Genomic DNA, 19,504 nt, shown 5'->3' on the forward strand with positions numbered 1-19,504 from the left:
TTTTGTGTGGGTTTCCTCACACACTCCAAAAACATACTAATAGGCAAATTTAAAACAGGAGCCCCCGTGGGGGACAAGGTCCAATGTAAGTGATGATAATCTTCTGACTCACGTCATAGGTCCCTCACAGACTAAGCCAGAAAGGGGCAAGTACTCCAAAACAGTCTGTCTATGCATGGTTTCTGGCTTGGTTTAATATTCCCAATCATTGAGGACTTGTTATAAGGTCATTTTCAATTGAAGGAATGCTGCCATCCAATAGATGGCGCTGTAGAGGTATTTTTCCATCTTTCTGATTTGCATAACTTTCCCATAGGAGCATTGCCTTATAAGCTTACTTAGCTTACAGGTGTTTCCACACCCCTTCTGGGTGCTCTCCTTGGGGAGAGATTTAACCATCCCCATATCCACTCACCCCCTAGGTGTCCCCACACACTTTTTGGGTGATCTCCTTAAGGAGACACAACACCGCTTCTGACCTTCTCTGCACCAAAACATGAAAGTAATTATGTGACGGTTTACCAATCTTCTGTTGGTAAAGTTTATTCAGTGTGTAACAACATGTTATGCAGCCTGCTACTAATTTTAGTTTTTCAATTAGTAGCGATTTTCAACATCCATGCTTACTGTCTGCGAAGAGAAATAAGCCTGTTTACTATCTGTTCTGTAATGTGTTGTTCACGCAGCTGTAGGGCTCCTTAGGGTGTCACAATAGAAAAATATCCCTATCTTAAATCATAACTTTTAACCAATATACATAAAAACCATATCCCTCGGTTCCACCATTTATTATGAATATATGTAAATTCATAACAGCAACACAAATTGTCCTATAGAGCCAAATACCAGTTTCAAAGGCAACAAAGTGTCCTCAAACATACATACAATATAGAGATGAGCGAGCATACTCGTCCGAGTTTGATGCTCGTTCCAGTATTAGGGTGCTCGAGATGCTCGTTACTCGAGACGAGCACCACGCGTTACTCGTCTCGATTAAACGAGCATTGACCATTGAATTCAATGGAGCCGGCAATACAGCCGGCTCCATTGAAAGCAATGGCCTGCCGGCGAGCACGGGATGAATTGTCGGGAAGGGCTTAAATATATAAGCCCTTCCCTGCAATTCATCCAGAAATGTGTAAAAAAAAAAAAATATATATATATACTCACCTTGTCCCGGCAGAACGATGTTAGCCCATTGAATTCAATGGAGCCGGCAATACAGCCGGCTCCATTAAAAGCAATGGGCTGCCGGCGATCGCGGGATGAATTATCGGGAAGGGGTTAAATATATAAGCCCTTCCCTGCAATTCATCCAGAAATGTGTAAAAAAAAAAAAAAAAAAAAAATATATATATATATATATATATATATATATATATATATATATATATATATATATATATATATATATATATATATATATATATATATATATATATATATATATATATATATATATATATATATATATATATATATATATATATATATATATATATATACACACTCACCTGGTCCCGGCAGACGGAGTTCAGCGCGGCCAGCGGCAGTCCTCCTGAACTGCTCTGAACAGCTGTGAGTAGTATTCAGCAGCCGGGGATTTAAAATCCCCACCTGCTGAATGAGCTGCCTCTAATTGGTCACAGCCTGACCAATCAGAGGCAGATTCCACTCACACACCGATTCATGAATTTATGAATGGGTGTGTGACTGCTGCCTCTGATTGGCTCAGCGGGACCAATCAGATGAGAGGCAGCAGTCACTCACCCATTCATAAATTCATGAATGGGTGTGTGAGTGGAATCTGCCTCTGATTGGTCAGGCTGTGACCAATTAGAGGCAGCTCATTCAGCAGGCGGGGATTTTAAATCCCCGGCTACTGAATACTACTCACAGCTGTTCAGAGCAGTTCAGGAGGACTGCCGCTGGCCGCGCGGAACTCCGTCTGCCGGGACCAGGTGAGTATATATATATTTTTTTTTTACACATTTCTGGATGAATTGCAGGGAAGGGCTTATATATTTAAGCCCTTCCCGACAATTCATCCCGCGATCGCCGGCAGCCCATTGCTTTCAATGGAGCCAGCTGTATTGCCGGCTCCTTTGAATTCAATGGGCTAACATCGTTCTTCTCTGCCACAGCTGTTACAGATGTGGCAGAGGAGGACGATCTTTATGCTGACAGTGGGGGGGGGGATCTCACTCTTGCCACTATTGTGGCTTAATAGTGGGACCTGGGAACTTGAGATGCAGCCCAACATGTAGCCCCTCGCCTGCCCTATCCGTTTCTGTGTCGTTCCCATCACTTTCTTGAATTTCCCAGGTTTTCACAAATGAAAACCTTAGCGAGCATCGGCGATATACAAAAATGCTCGAGTCGCCCATTTACTTCAATGGGGTGCGTTACTCGAAGCGAACTCTCGAGCATCACTGAAAGTTCGACTCGAGTAACGAGCACCCGAGCATTTTGGTGCTCGCTCATCTCTAATACAACATATGGCTTAGAGTATAACAATGAATATATCAGGTACTACTCATGGTAAGGAGAAATAATCTCAGTGAGAACAAAAAGTGACAAGCAGGGAGCTTCATTCAATTCAAGATATGGCTATCCCTGTACTCATTCTATTGCATCACTATATTACAACACAGTAACCGCCCTGAAAAAGACGACCCCGCTCCGTGGTGGCTGTTCCTGCACTATTCACTACTATGCCCTACATCGAATGTCAGCAAGATCAGTCACCAATAATAGCTAGCTCCCAATGTGTTTCCCCACTGATGTATGGTTCATTCAGGAGATTAAGAGGTAATGACTTGTAGCCGTCACACTAGATAAACTTGATACCCAGACCATCAGGATGTCAAGTTTATCTAGTGTGACGGCTATGAGTCGTTACCTTTTGGATCCCCTTAATGGTAAGGAATCGCATCGGGAGCTTGCTGCTCTTGGTGAGTGATGCTTACACTCAACGATGGGGTATAGTAGTGGATAGTGCAGAGACAGCCTCCATGGAGAGGGGTTGTCTTTTTCAGGATGGTTACTCTGTTATTAGGTAGTGAGACAATAGGATGAGTGCAGGAATAATCACATCTGTTTGCAGCTTCCTTCTTGTCACTTTTTGAGCTGACTAGCTGAGATTATTTCTCCTAACTGTGAGTAGTACCTGAAATATGTGATTGTTATACTCTCTACCTTATATTGCGGTATCTATGTTTAAGGACACTTTGTTGCCTTTGAAACTGGTATTTGAATTTATGGGACAATTTGTGTTGCCTGTTATGAATTTACATATATTGATGTAGTTTTAATGTTTATTGATTAAAAGTTACATTTTAAGATAGTGCTATTTTTATGCTGTGCCTTAATGAAGTGATGCCTGAGTTGCATTCTGTAATTTGTCCTTTGGGTGTATTCACATGGGCGAATGTGATGTAGATGAAAAACTGACCATTTTACCTCCTATTTCACTGCAGTTTTCATGCATATATGATGCATTTTTGCAATGAAAACACGTGATTTGCATCTGATGCACATCCATTTTTCACACACGTGAAAAAAATCATATGTGGTTTCGATAGTAAAATGTCTTTAAAGCAGATAACCCTTACATGCAACTTTCATAGCATTTAAGTGCTATCCATTTTGTGAACACATTGACTTAAGTCAAGAAAGAATTCTTCTTTCTTTGCAGTTGCATTGATCGATGGAGGTTCGGTTAGTATTTTTTTACCTCTTCTGCATCAGTGTGCCGCATATACTTTTATCCACCTTTTTGTTCTTTACAATTTACATATATAACTTCAATTCTTCTTTAAATGGAGGAGTGGCCTATATTATAGAGCAACTTACCGGGCTCTGGCTTCCCTTCTTGAGTAAATACTTCTTACTGTTATGTTACGCTGATTCTAAACATATGACTAGAGATGAGCGAGCGTACTCTGTAAAGACAGATACTCGAATGAGTATCATCCTTACCGAGTACCTGCCTGCTCGCCCGCAAAAGATTCGGGTGCCGGCGAGCGGGGGGGAACAGGAGGGAGATCTCTCCCCCTCTCTCTCACCCACTCCCTCCTGCTCACTCCTGCAACACAGCGCTCACCCCCGCCGGCACCCAAATCTTTGCGGGCGAGCAGGCAAGTACTCGGTAAGGACGATACTCGCTCGAGTATCTGTCCTTACCGAGTACGCTCTCTCATCTCTACATATGACCATAAGTGGAACCCATCTCCAAATATCACCCCTAAAACTGACTTTATTGGAAAGAAGAGTCATCTGGCCAAGATCTATGAGCTTACTGAGCTAACGGCACCCCTTTTCTATGGATAGACAGGTTGTTGAATCTTCCATTACACAGTAAACCCTGACTATCTAGGGAAAAGGGATGTGATTAGCTCAGCAGCCCATAAATCAGTGTGATGCTTCTTGAAAAGGTGACTCTGTGCTCATTTGCATACAGCAAGCTATAACTTTGGAGCCTAATTGCAGAGATACATGGGTTTCCTAAGAAAAGACAGGGCATTAGAAGTGATTAATTTTTAATCCACTACCAGACGAAATGATGATCACAGGTTCCCTTTAAGAGTTAAATGTATTTCTAACCTTTGCAACATAAAATAGGAAAAAAGAGGCATCTTCACTTCTGCTTATTGCAGCAAGGTTGACATGTAGGACTTGGAATCCGTGTCCAACAGAGATGGTATTGTGCTAAGCTGTCACCGATGTCAGGTGAGATCAGTAACTATTGAGGCATCTGCTGTTTGGCGACTCTACCTGCCACACCTCAATAACCTCTTTTTTCAAAATACCCCTTTGTGTTCCAAGAACAAAAGTTATCTTCCTGTAGGATTAGATGTATCATTCTTCTTTTCCTCACGTTGAATGTCTCCTTGTGCAGCTTAAATCTCCTAAATCTTCAAGCGTAAAAATCCAAGGTAAGAATGCTGTTTAGAGCCTATATAGACAGATAAACTGGAGGTGAGTACAGTGCCTCATAAAACTACTGAAACCCAGAAGAAGACACATTGTCTGGATTACAAATAATACAAATTGCTTCGGCTAGTATTTTTATTGCAGACCAGTATACCCTTGAATATCAGTCAATTACAACCTTACTAAACTTACAGAGTACCTGCACTTTCACCTTTGGAGCACTTCTGCTCAGTCTGCCTTTTTTGGCTTCTTCCGGCTGCTGAAGATGGCCCAATATAGCGCTCTATGAGACTTTCTCCAGCTGCCGGAAGGAGCCAAAAAAGGCAGGCGGAGCAGAAGTGCTCCAAAGGTGAAAGTGCAGGTACTCCTTAAATTAAACTTGGTCTCATCCATAATTTAAACTAATGCTAGGCCATAAATGTTATAGTCTCATGGAACTCGTTCAATAAGGTATTTTTAGTCACAGCTGATAGGAAATGATGTTTCTAGTATATTTCTATTATAGCACATTTGTAGAATGAATTGTATGATGGCCATTTTATTATTAATTTGCCAAGCATATTGGTCCATACATCTAATGTAGAGTATGAGCTATGGGTTAAATACTGTTAAAACTCGAACTCATCAATAATCATATTCTTAATTGCTGTGTTAAGAGCTCGCATTACATACCAGCCTCAATATAACTAAATCACAAAATCTTTGAATGAATTGTGTCTTTATTGTATCACTGGGGACCTACAGAATTTAATTAGTTTTACATGCTGGATACTGGGAAAAAGCAATTACACACTCACACGTGCCATGAACAATCTATACTTTGTAGTTAATGTTCTAGATGAAGGCCAGTGTGGCTGTCCTGTGGTCATGAGAGCTTTCTCTGTGATACCCTCTGGTTCTTGAAGGGCGCTGAATGAAATTGCTGGTTAGTTACATTAGTGCATTTGCAAATGGAAAATAAGAAATCAAATTATTGGTGATGGCTTTGATGATTGGATTAGCAGAGTACATTGCCAGGCTTGGTGCTAATAGAAATCTAGAATGTTAACTTCCTGTAGCACAACATGATGAACAGTCCACACGTGCTAATCCTCTCATGTGGAAAATGGAATTGCTCAGTGTTATTATTACTCACATTGGTTTTTACATGGCTGTGTACATGGCTTATTTACAAGGCAAATAAATATTAGGCATCTTTGCAAGATGCTTTTTAGTAGTATAGATGGTATAGTATAGCATAAAGATAAAGAGTTCTAGCCAACACAAAATATTAGAGGCGTCACCAGACTTTCTTCCACTTGGGGAAGAGATCCACTTCTGACTGCTCAAGACTATTGTTCTGCTTGCCTCTCACTGGCACCCTCTACATAACCTGTGGCACATGCACTGCCAGCTCCCTCAGATAGGCCTCTGCAAAGCATGATAATTGTTGGACTGGTTTTCCATAGTAGCTCTGTTAACCCCTTAGTGATGGAGCTTTTTTGTTTTTTTCCATTTTCATTTTCCTCCTCCCTTTTAAAAAAATCGTAGCTCCTTTATTTATTTTTTGCGGGACGAGTTGTATTTTTCAATAGTACTATTTAGTCTACCTTATAATGTACTGAAAAACTTTTTTTTAAATTCTAAGTGTAGAGAAATGGAAAAATGGGGGAAAAACAACATTCCGCCATGTTTCGTTGCGTCCTGTTTCCACGGCGCACAAACTGCAACAAAAATGACCTAAATAACTTTATTCTATGGGTCAGTACAATTTAATTTTTAAAAAATTATTTTCTGTCTCCATTTTTTGCGCACTTGTTTATTTTTCTGTCGACATAGTTATGAGGGCTCATTTTGGTACGTCCCTTTTCGGTACGTCCTTTAGTTTCTGATTGTATCATTTTTGAATACAAACAACTTTTTATTACATTTTTTCTTGGAGATAGGGTGACCAAAAAAAAGTGCATTTCTGGTGTTTTTATATATATTTTTTGGACATCGTTCACTGTGTGGTGTAAATAATGCATTACTTTGATAGATCGGACTTTTACAAACGCAGCGATACCAAACACGTATTTTTGCTTTATTAGTTTGATTTTTTTTTTTATTGCAAATATGGTAAAAGGTTTTTTTTTTTACTTTTATTACTTTTTTTATAATTAATAAAACTTTAGTGTTTTTATTCTTACACTTTCTTTTAGTCCCCAGGGGGGACCACAACCAGCGATGCTTTGATCGCTCCTGCATTATGATATAATGCTATAGCATTACATCATACTGCATTCTGACAGGCAGCCTACCAAGCCACTCCATGGGGACGGCTTGATAGGCAGTCTGCCAAGACAGCCATGGGGCCTTTTAGAAGGCCCCTGGCTGCCATGACACCTGCACGGCTCCCCTGATCTCACCACTGACGCCTATGCTGTATTTAGGGAGATAACGGCACTATCTCTCTCCATACACGTTCTGCAATGGCAGGACGTAAAAAGACTATTGGGCCGTCACTAAAGGGTTAAAGTAATTATACAGTAAGGGTGACTACCCACCACAGTTTTTTTTCACTGCGAAATTCGCAGCGTTTTCTTTTTTTGCAGGGGTCTATGGGACTTGTAATGTTAAAATCGCGATCGCGCAAAATCGCAATTTACAGAGAAATCGCGATTTTGCATGATCGCGATTTTAACATTACAAGTCCCATAGACCCCTGCAGAGGAAAAAATGCTGCGAATTTCGCAGTGAAAAAAAACTATAGTGGGTAGTCACCCTAAAGCAGACTCACAGAAAAACAAGCCAGATACAAGATATATACGTCAGGGAAGGCTCAACCGCTATGTACCCCAATAGCATGCAGCAAACCAGATTACAATATAGAGGTGCAAAAGTGTTAATGTGCATGAGCAGTAACTCAACTGAACCCAAGGTGGGGGAGGAAAGGATGACTGCCGACAAACCTAATCTGCAGAATATGAACTAATACCAAGAATGACAGCCATAGATAAGTGCGTCACACCATACAAGAGTACAACCCACACTGACAAAGCAGTGGATTGTGCTGCATTAAAGGGGTTGTCCCGCGGCAGCAAGTGGGTCTATACACTTCTGTATGGCCATATTAATGCACTTTGTAATGTACATTGTGCATTAATTATGAGCCATACAGAAGTTTTAAAAGTTATTCACTTACCTGTTCCGTTGCTGGCGTCCTCGTCTCCATGGTTGCGGTCTAATTTTTGCCGTCTAATGGCCAAATTAGACGCGCTTGCGCAGTCCGGGTCTTCTGCTCTTCTCAATGGGGCTCGGTGTAGCTCCGTGTAGCTCCGCCCCGTCACGTGCCGATTCCAGCCAATCAGGAGGCTGGAATCGGTAATGGACCGCACAGAAGAGCTGCGGTCCACGGAGGTGGAAGATCCCGGCGGCCATCTTCACCGGGTAAGTAAGAAGTCACCGGAGCGCGGGGATTAAGGTAAGCGCTGTCCGGTGTTCTTTTTTAACCCCTGCATCGGGGTTGTCTCGCACCGAACGGGGGGGGGGGTTGAAAAAAAAAAACCCCGTTTCGGCGCGGGAAAACCCCTTTAACAAAGTGTACCACATTAGTATGCCATCCTGAGCTCCTCCAGCATCTATAGCAAACCACATGCAAAAAACCCACACACACTGATAAATGTGGGTGTTTGTTAGTATTTTGGTCAAAAGGCATAAGCTGACGGGCCGTGGCAAGGCCACCATGCGTCCACCAGTACCTACGCTATCTTACAATTAACTGCATAAAATCACAGAGGTGAATAACGCAAACACAACAGCACTTGTGCGTACCTTATCACATAAGGGAGGCTCCTTTCAGGGTGTGTTGACAAAGGCTGCGGTGACAGCCGAAACTTTGGCATCAAGCCCTTGTGTGACTTCAATAAAGATGGAATTCTTTTAACTCTATGCATTGAGGTATTTGGGTTCCCTGCTTTGCGACTCCAACACATCATTTCTTGCTTAAATCACAGAGGTGAGAGAAAAATGTACAAAGACAACTCACAGAAAAAGAAGCCAGATACAAGATATATACTTCAGGGAAGGCTCAACCGCCATGTACCCTAATGGCATGCAGCAAACCAGATTGCAATATAGAGGAGCAAAAGTGCAGACTAGTAGGTTGCTCATTAGTCTGCACATGAACACTTCTGCTCCTCTATATTGCAATCTGGCTTGTCGCATGCTATTTTGGCTGCTTTTTTAATTGTCTTTGTACATTTCTTTCTAACCTCTGATTTTACAGTAAAGCAGCAGTTGATGAACTAAATATTTTAGTAACTTTAAATGTAAGATCACTTATTACAAAACTTTTCAAATCACTTAAATTGCATCTTTTTAGAGACCCTCCAGTCCTGAAAAACCAAGATAGCCACACCGCTTCTCTCACTATTTGATGCACACTGTACATTAGTGTGTATTATTATCTAAGACACTATGCACTGCTCTACTCACATGAACTACACTGGCCAATCAAAGCAGCGTGTACCGTAGTGTCTTAGATAATGATACATACGAATGTATAGTGTGCATCACATAGTCAAAGAATTTGTACAGCCATCTTGGTTTGTCCGGGACTGGAGGGTCGCTTTAAAGGGATTCTCTGTTTTGGCCAATCTCTACTTGTGACCAGGTTTCCTTGACAATAAACTGACCACATCATATAGTGCCATGAGAAGAACCTCAGCTATCTGCTGTTAAATATGGGGACACCTGACTGCAAGTATTCATTTTCTCTGTACTGCCATTAGAGGAGAAATGAAGCATTACCCATCCCCATTCAAATCCACGTCTATGTAAAACAGGATGGGACAGTTCCTGCAGAGCCAGCAAAAAAACAGAATCCTAAACAGTAGACCTCATTGAATAACTTAGAATTTTGTAATTGGGTATGTGAAAATGGATTTTCTAAAGTAGACAGCCTTTTTATATCTTTTTCCAGACCAAACACACCAAAAGCCCAACATATGGGATAAAATAGGAAACGCTGTAGTATATTTTTGGATACCATAAGTACCATAACTTGATTTAGTAATGACTACTAGAGTTCCACTGTCATGAGGCAGTTGTGTTTTACTTAAGGGCATACATAGCAAATGTTCTACAAAAACTCACATGCAGGTAACTCTTTAGTAAAATACCCCTTTTATTTAGCAGTTATTTGCAATTGGTAATCAGCGATGCCACGAGGCCGGTCATTTGCAAGGCTGTACATTTGCTATAAGATTTAATCACAATGGCACTATTGTGTGGGAAATAGTATTTGAGATAAGATCTTATATCTGTGATTTTAAAATCAGTTGCTATGGTTTAGAAAAGTCTTATTACTTTGCACTATGATTCTTAAAAATAACCTTATGTTTGTTCCATAGTTCGACTAACCATCTTAAAAGCTTTTGGAATTTCCTATTGCTGAAGCTAATTATTGTATAAGGGGAAGTTGTACAACTTTCTAATATGCTTTCAACTCTCAACACTTTCAAGTTTTAAATGGCTGTTAAATGAATACAACCGTCCCTCTTTTCCTTAAAAGGGGTTGTACAGAAATTGCAGGTTATCCCTTATCTTGCTGATCTGTGGGGGGTCTGTGTGGATCTGCGGAGACTCCTTCTGATCTCGAGATCGGAAGTCCTGTGTCCCCCGTCTTCCTCACTGTGGGGTACTCCACTCCCTGCAGTGAGGAGGCGGCTGAATGAAGCAAAGGGCTGGTCGCGCAAGCACACTAGCACTCCATTGGGTTGCAGAGATACCTGAGCGGCACCCATGCTGACTGTGCATGCTCTGCCAACGCTCCCGTCATGCTGACGTCAGTGGGCGAGAAGAAGTGACCTCCACAGTGACAGGCCAGACAGGATATGGGAATTTCTGATCTCCGTTCTGGAGATCTTTGGATAGGGGTTATTCTGCAATCTAGGAACAACCCCTTTAACCCTTCAGTGGCAGGTTTATTATTACCATGTCATGCCTCACAATGCAATTTAACCACTTAAGTAATGCATTTTTTTAGTTCTTTACGGGGGTAAAAAATGGCACTTTTTTATTAGCAATTTAAATTCTATTATTTTTTCTGAACTTGGTAGTGTAATGTTTTAAAAAATATTTAGTATAGTTTAAGAGATACGATGCTACAGCCGTCGGCCCCATTGAAAGCAATGGGATGCAGGCAACCTCAGCAGTGATTTGGGGGGGGGGGGGGGGGGCTTGAAATATAAGCCCTTTCCTGAAAATCATCCCTAGCTTGTGTAAAATATAAAAAAATTTATATACTCGCCTCTCTGCTGCTGGTGGGTCTTGGCGCTTGGCTTCTCCGGCTAGCTTGTGTAAAAAATAAAAATATATACTCCCCTTTCCAAATGGTACCCTAAAAATCCTCCCTAGCTTGTGTAAAAAAATTTAAAAATATATATGCTCACCTCTCCATCACTGTCTGGCTCCAGCGGGTCTTGACGCTTGTCTCCCTGCACTGCTCAAGTTCTTTTAGCCGGCAGGGATTTAAAATCCCCGCCAGCTGAAAACGCTGTGTTAGATTGTCTGAACGCTCAGCCAATTGGCTGAGCACTGTGACCAATCACAGGCAGCGATCAACTGTCATTCAATGAAAGCTTGTCACAGTGTTCAGTGATGAGGGGACTCCCTGCAGGGGTGAAGGAATCCTCTGCCATTGCTGTTACAGCACTGGCAGCGGATAATGATCATCACCCATTGATTTCAATGGGGCCCGAGCTGCTCTCGTGTGTTGCATGGCATGCGTCAGAGACGAATTAATATTTTTTCTTCAGAAAACGCATGCCTGACGACTGAGTCAGGCAAGGGGTTAATATCGCAAGTATTTGAAAGTACTACTTTGACAGTTGGTAATATGGCAGGGAAATCTCCGGGGCCTGCAGCGCAGAGTATGCAGTAAAAACCTCAGAAGATTTCAGATGACAGCTCAGTGCTTTGCACATTTCAGCAGTAGAGCTGTCCATGGAAATCCTCCGGGGTTTAACTGCATGGTCAGTGCAGTAAGCCCCAGAGATTTTCCGGGCGTGCCACTAAAGGGGTTAAAGCATGTGTACTTTATAAGGTGGTACCTTGTTCATAATATCCTCTATTAGCCAGAACAAACTGTTTTAGCTACATATGAGAAATCCTCACTAACTAAATACAGCAGCAGCACAAACTCCTTTCTTCTCCCGTTTGCCACAGTGTGTTGGTACAATTAAAATAAATCAGCGTTAACTCCAGGCTGTTTAGTCCGACATGGTATTTTTGCTACTGTGGTAAATTACAGTAGTGGCCAGATGTAACCCTATTGTCAATGGGATTTTGGCAAAACTCATTTAAAAAATGGTTGAAAACTTTGGGAGACATTTAATGGAGACTGACATTACATATACCTGTCTTAGAGAAGTGTCAGTGGTGTAAGAGGTGCCAAATGTATTAAGAAGGACAAGATCTGTCTATGTGTTGTAATCTGAAATATACGCTAGCTATGAGCCATGTCTTCCCCACTTTTTTAGAACATGGAAAGGCTGGCATAAAAATAAGAGTTGCTAAACAGCCATGTGCAAACATTTGCAACTTGTTTTTTTTACACTTTAACATTGTCAGCCAAATAATGCACAAGTGGTTGTGTCTGGTATTTTTGCTCAACTCTATTAACATGAATGATACTGAGCTGTAATACCTGCCAGTGGACAGGTGTGATGCTGTCTTTGAAAGAAAACAGCCACGTTTCGTGTCTCTAATATGGTGCGACCCAGTTAAATTCCGCCTTTTGTCTTTCAGGATCCACTGCGGTTTGATACAGTCTTCCTTATTGGCATTTACAGGGAACACTGCAGCATTGAAAACTGTACAAACTGCAGAAAGTGGAAATACGCTTCTAGTTTATTGTTAAAACTAGACACAATTGTAGCAAATGCTTAACTGTGAAAACCTTTAGGTCTGTGCGGGCATGCTATTCTCCGTTATATCCAGCCATGCTATGACTTCCTATGAATAGACCTCCTTCCCTTTCTTCTTTGCCCTTCTTACGCTCTCCCATATGATGCAGACCTCTATAAGATGAGAGGGGGAAAAAAGAATCCTTTATTTCTGCGTTTTGCAGCAAGGTTGACACTTGAGCTGTCCAGCAGAGACATTATTGTGCTATGCTGTCACTGGTGTCAGGTGAGATCAGGAACTTTTGGGACATCTGTCATCTGCTGACTTTACCTGCCACACTTCATTAACTTTTTCCTTAGAAATTTGCCTTTGTAGGAAACTACGTTGTGTTGTGGATGACATCAAGTTAAACTTATATCTGTAGTCTGATTTATGTTTCTGAGGAATGTATAGCACTGCAATCCTCATGCTTTAGTGATCTCTAAAGGATTATTTTACTAGATAGCATGCATTATATATATGTGTGTGTATGTGTATATATATAACGCAGACAGTTATGTCATAGATTTGAGTGTTCAAGGAGGGCATGTTACTTTCCAAGAAATGAAACCTATTAATTTAATTAAAATGTAATAAATATAATCTTTTAAAGGTGATCTGTCAGTGGTTTTCTATCAGCAGGAGTGTAAAAATCAACTTTTAATCCCCTTTGCCCAGTGCCAGTAAGTGCTTTGGAGGCAAAACCTCTAGCTGAAGTTCTCCTATATCTGTCCAATGAACTGCTCCACAGCTCTGATTGTCGGCTGTAGTATCCAACCCAGAGACTGCTACAAATCTGTGGAGCAGCTCATTAGACAGGTAGCAGAGCACTTGAGCACATAAAATGATGGTGGGAAACACAGCCAGGATTCTACGCAGTCTGGTTGCATAGTCAAACCATGCAAACCCTCTCCTGCAAAGCTCCAGTCTGTGTCACCAGGTGTTACTTTTAAACTCCTGGTGGAAGATGTACCCATACATATTTCTGGAGCCATCGCATTGAATGGCTGTGATTGGTTCATTGAGCGCTGCATTGATTGGCACCAATCAGAGCCAACGCTTCCTGGAGGCGGGATTTATAAACCCCCTAACCAGGAAGCGGCGGTTGAAGACTGCACACCAAGTGTGGTGGAGCTGCGAGAGGAGGAGTGTGGCGGAGCGGACAGCGCCTGTTAGGTAATGTATTTTAGTTTTTTTCCTAAATGCAGCTAGAGGTTATTTTCATGGCTCCTCCAGAAAGCCCAGCAAAAGAGTGCTACAAAATCGCGATATTGCCGCAAGAAAACACAGCGATATCCTATAAACACAGCTGCGATATCGCTGTCGCCTGTGTAATAGAGGCCTTAATTTCACTCTTAGAAGGTGCTAACTAACTTTGTCTCTTATTATCATTAACAATCATGACCATGACCAGCTTTACTTATCATTTGGACATTGAGTTTTTCTGGCTTTTGCCGTTTAACCACTTTTTTTTCTGCTTAAATAGTAAGATAAAGAATACGTTCCAGAAGGTTTTGACTTTGTTGCTGAGATCTGTGAATTAATTAGCTGATAATAGCTTTTGGAAGTAACAATTAACCCAATTATACTGGCTAAGCTACATTCCACAAGCGTCTTTTTTCAGTCAGATGGTCTGTGTAATTATATTGGATTTTAGTTATTATAGAAGGCATAAAAGTATATTTCCAAGTGTTTTTTGTAGCTTTCAGGAGAATCTTTGCTTTATCATCCTTGCTAGCATTCACCCGTTAATGATTATATAGTAAGCCACAATTGCATATTGCTGGTATTGTTTACTGCTAATTGGAGAATTCACTAAACTATGCGGCCAAATACTGTCACTAATGATTGCCATTAGCTTTATTTACACTTAATGATGGCAAATGACCACTACCCTCTTAGATTATTGTGAACCTGTTTTTATATACATTTGTTTGTCACTTTGTTCGTTATACACATTTGTTTGTCATCTTTCATAAACAGCTAAAGAAACTACTGTGGAGTTACAACTACTGGTACTATATTATAGGTTGGGGCCTGCAGACAGCAGCAATTACAAAGTGGCTCAAAAATACTTTACCTTTGGGTAAAATGTACGTTTGTGAACATACTTTACTGGAACAGTGTAACAGTGCTAAAGTATTGTTACAAATACAATAAAACCTGTCTCTATTTACTCAAAGAATAGCAGTTATAGTGCAGTATGTTGTATAAATGGTGCGATCCATCTTGCCAGCAGATGAACATCAGATGCACCTATACTTTGCCTATAAAGTTTCTAATTAATTATATACTGTCATGGATGTATATACAATTCTTCTCATTCATTTTTGAAGTCTGCAGTTGGAGTTCACTTTATGTATACCTATCATTATTATTGTTTTTTTAATTATTGGTATCTGCCAAGCGGGAAATCCATTGTGGTTTTTCATTCGCAGAACTATACTTTGTTACACTATGTAAGCCCTATCTCTCTAGAGTTCAGGACAGGAGAGGGCTTAGTGCTGCTGTTCCTGTTTACTGCCTACACTGTACAAATATCAGTATATGGGAGAAATTATAGCAGCTAGTCTCCATCCGCCAGCTCCGGGAAGACTGAGAATTAGGCGGTATTAGGCCTTATGCACACGGCTGTGGTGGGCTCCATCACGGCGCCCCCCCAAAGACCCCATACTCACCTCGGGATCCGCTGCTTGAAGTCCCGCATGACGCTTTGGCGCACATGCGCAGTACAGCGCATGATACGCCAGTAGTGATATGAGACGTGGTGGGCGGGGCGCGTATTTGCGCTATACTTCCTCTGTGCTACAACGGAAGTATAGCGTGACGGGCGTCTTCCATTGACTACAATGGAAGCCGCCCGCGCGTATACCCGCAGCAAATAGGACATGCTGCGGGTAATTTCATGCTGTGGAATTTTGCGGTGGAATTCCACAGCATGTACATTAAGCTATTAGGTTCAATAGAACCTAATAGCTGCAGTGAAACACCGCGTTTTACACGGCGGAAGTCCGTCTGTGTGTATTAGGCCTAAGTGTATCTTGACGCCACTGGAAGCTAGGGATTTGACAGGCAAAAAGCCCCATGTCACACCCCTAGCTCCCGATTGGCGCACTAGGTAAAGGTCCTGCAACCTTCAGGAATGGCAGAGCGCTATGCTGCAGCCCTCTTACCCGGCTCCGTGTGACTGTCCCGCAGCTGTAGCCTTCTGGCCATCCAGGACATGCGCTGCACTTGGCAGTCCCCCGAGAACGTTGCCTCCATTGTGCACTGCACTGTCATCGCTGCTGTGCTCCTGGACGCTGCGTGTGGCAGCAGTCAGTGTCTGTGGCTTCGGCCCTCTCGCCCCCTGCAGCGCCGCCCATTACAAAGTTACATCGGGTGGGTATGGGGATGTGCAATGGTGGGCGCTTGGGGACTGAGGCCGGCGTGTGCTTCAGGACTGTGTGGCTGCCGCCTCTCACAGTCTCTCCTGACGGTCATGTGGGCTCCCTGCAGCGGCGCTCATCTGAAAGGTGGGGGAGTGGAGCAGTGGCCTCTTCTCATCCGGGCCGGCCTGTTTTTCTGCACTGTGCGCCTGCCGGCTCCAACTGTGTCTGCCAGCGGCCCTGTAGGCCTCCCTGCATGGGGCTGAAAATGACATCGCCTGGACATGGGAGAGGGGGCACCACTTGGGGGGCAGCGGCGCGGGATCAGCCGCTTCTCAGAGGGGTACAGGCTTCTGTGTCCCTACTGAGGAAGCCCTTTGCAGCTGCTGCTGTAGGTGCTGCTGTATGCGAGTTTCTGCTGCTTTTACTGGCCTTGCAGGACCTATAGGCCAGTCTGCTGTTCATCCAATCAAGTACAGGGAGTGTTACCCCCCCCCCCCCCTGTGAATCTTGGCTCCACCAGGACTTCCTGGTGACGTTAAGATACACTAATACCGAATTAGGCTACCTACACATAGGCGAGCGAGATATCGGTCCAAAAGACTCACCCCGATATTGCACTTGTCAGCCTGGGTTTTACCCTCGGATGCGAGGCCATTTTCAGGCAAAATTGTCTTGCGTCCTTTCTGTGAAATTCTGATCCTCTCTTGCAAGTTTCACACGGTATAGCGGATTGGAAGTGTTGATTTCAATGGGAAACCTTGCATCGCAATTGCATGCAAATCGCACCGCATGTGAGAGCTAGGCGATGTATTTAAGTCCCCATTGAAACCAATGGGCGATGCATTCAAAGGAATGCGAGAAAATAGATGGAGCATTTCCCCCCACCCACCGCTCCGCCATATTGCAGTGAGGAAAAACATCGCTCATGTGTATGGCTCCAATGGTTCATATTTTGCGCGAGTTTTGTGAGTCTTGCGTGCAGAGAACCGGCCTTAGAGATGGAGCCTGCAGAGAGGAAAACTGGTGAAAATGAAGAATGCAAGTCATAAAGTGGACAGAAATAGTGTTATTCCTGATGCTCACACACACAGCAGCTTTACAGGGGTTGTCTAATTGTAACCTACTGATGGTAAGTTGTAGATCCGCAGAAGTCTGCTTTCCAAGTTCCCCGCTGATCAGCTGTTCACTTGGCCAGTGTGTTCATGCACTGAGCTGATTCCTGCAGGAAGCAGACAGCAGGATTCTCACTTCTGTGTCCAGGCTTGGTATTACAGATTTTACATCATAGGACAATCCTAGTGGTGATTAATAATAACGATATGAGGTTCTCTTGAAGAACTTTTTACGTTTTGGTCAAAGATAGATGCCATGAATCCTTAAACTATAAAGTATGTGAGTGATGAAGGATTCATACATAAACATAATGGCCCCAAAGATTTGATTGAAAGGGAGAGGGAAACTGGCAGAATGACAGCATAGCGCTGTAGAGTTTAGAGCGTAACGCATGCGCAGTGGCGCATCAAGATGCTGGTCGTACCTCTGCACTATGTGATGTACGGGTTGCTATGAACGTCCACACAGGCGCAAGAGCCCCTAGGGGAGTGAGTGAATGAAGCAGGCGCAGTAGAGGTGGATAATAGATCATATATTGCATGATGACGTAGTGATGCGCAGGGCGGATGTTGACGCATGCACAGTAGTATATACAGACGCTGGAGACATGAGGGACTTTGGAGATTGGCGGTTTCCATCTCCAGCAGGAGGATCAATCGGTGTGTATTTGGTACAGCTGCACACATTTCTGTGAGTGTGGGTGGAGTGTCATATGATCAATTGATTGGCCACAATGGCATATGTTTTATTATTTAAGGGGGTATGTTTGAGTATGTTACATGCTTGATAAGGACCATTTGATGGTTGAAACGTTGTGTGTACTTTTATTGAAGATGGAATAAACACCTGTTTTTATGCACCAAGACAGTTCTGCTGCCGTTCATGTATCTTTGGTATTACAGACCATTCATATCAATGGGAACTTTCCCTGTAATACCAAGCCTAGCCACTGCAGTGAGAATAGAGCTGTCTGCTTCCTACAGAAATGAGCTCAGTGTGCATTCGCTTTGGCCCAGCCGACAGCTGATTGGTGGGGGTCCTTGAAAGCAGTCTCCTGCAGATATTCTATTGATGAGCTATCCTGAGGATTACTCCATCAGTAGTTTACAACCGGCCAACCTCTTTACCATTAAATGGTGATTTATACAATAGGTCATTTTCTGATGATGCATTTATTTTAAAGATCATCTGTTAGCTCTTCTGATATGTCTGTTTTAATATATAATTGTATTCTTCATGAAATAATTCTGGAGCATCTTGTCTTATATCTCTGTGATGTGCCGTTCAACTGGTTATTCCTGCTAGAAGCATGTGAATAAATTGACAACTGATGGTACCAGTCCCCTTGTCAAGGTGAGTCCCTACACAATCAGTACGGATTGGACAGTCTGACTGTGCAGGGATTTGCATCTCTGACAAGGGAAATGACAGTTTATTCCTACATCTCTGGGACCAATAACAATGGAATTGTATCATGAAAAATACAATTTACTAAAATAGATATCAAGTGTGAAAGGTCCCCTTTAAACTTCTGCCTCCTTGTCCGTTTTCTTTCTGATCTCTGTATACATTGTTACTTATCCTGTCATCTTTACTTCTGTGATCTCCGCTTTGTCTTGTCCTGGCTTTACCTGGCATTGTTGTGTATCCTCTGGAGAAGTGTACCTTCTAAGAGGAGGACACAAAATAAGATAAGGTCCAATTCTCATGAACTCTGTGCACCGCCTTTGAAAATACAGCCTGCAATGGCGGGTGATGTTAGTAATGCAGATGGAGGAAGTTGTTCACTAACAGTGAAGTAGTATATTCATACAACTGTGTTTTTTCCATGTGTGTTGCATTTTTAGATTTCTTGCCAAAAATGTGAGTAGAGCCTATCAGAGTGAAGTAAGGGAAATCAGTATAGGAGCTTCTAAAGGAATATAAAAGGCTTGTGCCAACATTTAAAGTTATCTCCCATCCACAGGATAGGGGATAACTTTTTTTAAACTGTAGGGGTCTAACCATTGAGACCCCCACTGATCCTGAGAACAGGAGTCCCAAAGGTCCCTGCATGAATGGAGCCCTATTCGAGCATGCTCACCACCGCCCATTTCCTTTCAGTAGGGCTACTAGAAGTAGTAAAGTTTGAGCACTCAGCCATCTTTGGTAGTTGAAATGAATGGAGTAGTGGTTAG

The 19,504-nt window shown here is 42.5% G+C and overlaps 1 protein-coding gene across 1 annotated transcript in view; it reads left to right on the forward strand.

The window, feature by feature from the left end:
- The window catches only part of EXOC4 (exocyst complex component 4), a 395,535-nt gene that overhangs the window by 235,624 nt on the left and 140,407 nt on the right, over positions 1–19,504 (forward strand). The gene's annotated exons all lie outside the window — the stretch shown is intronic.

The sequence above is a fragment of the Eleutherodactylus coqui genome, chromosome 2 (assembly GCF_035609145.1).
Source record: "Eleutherodactylus coqui strain aEleCoq1 chromosome 2, aEleCoq1.hap1, whole genome shotgun sequence".
NCBI classification, from domain to species: domain Eukaryota; kingdom Metazoa; phylum Chordata; class Amphibia; order Anura; family Eleutherodactylidae; genus Eleutherodactylus; species Eleutherodactylus coqui.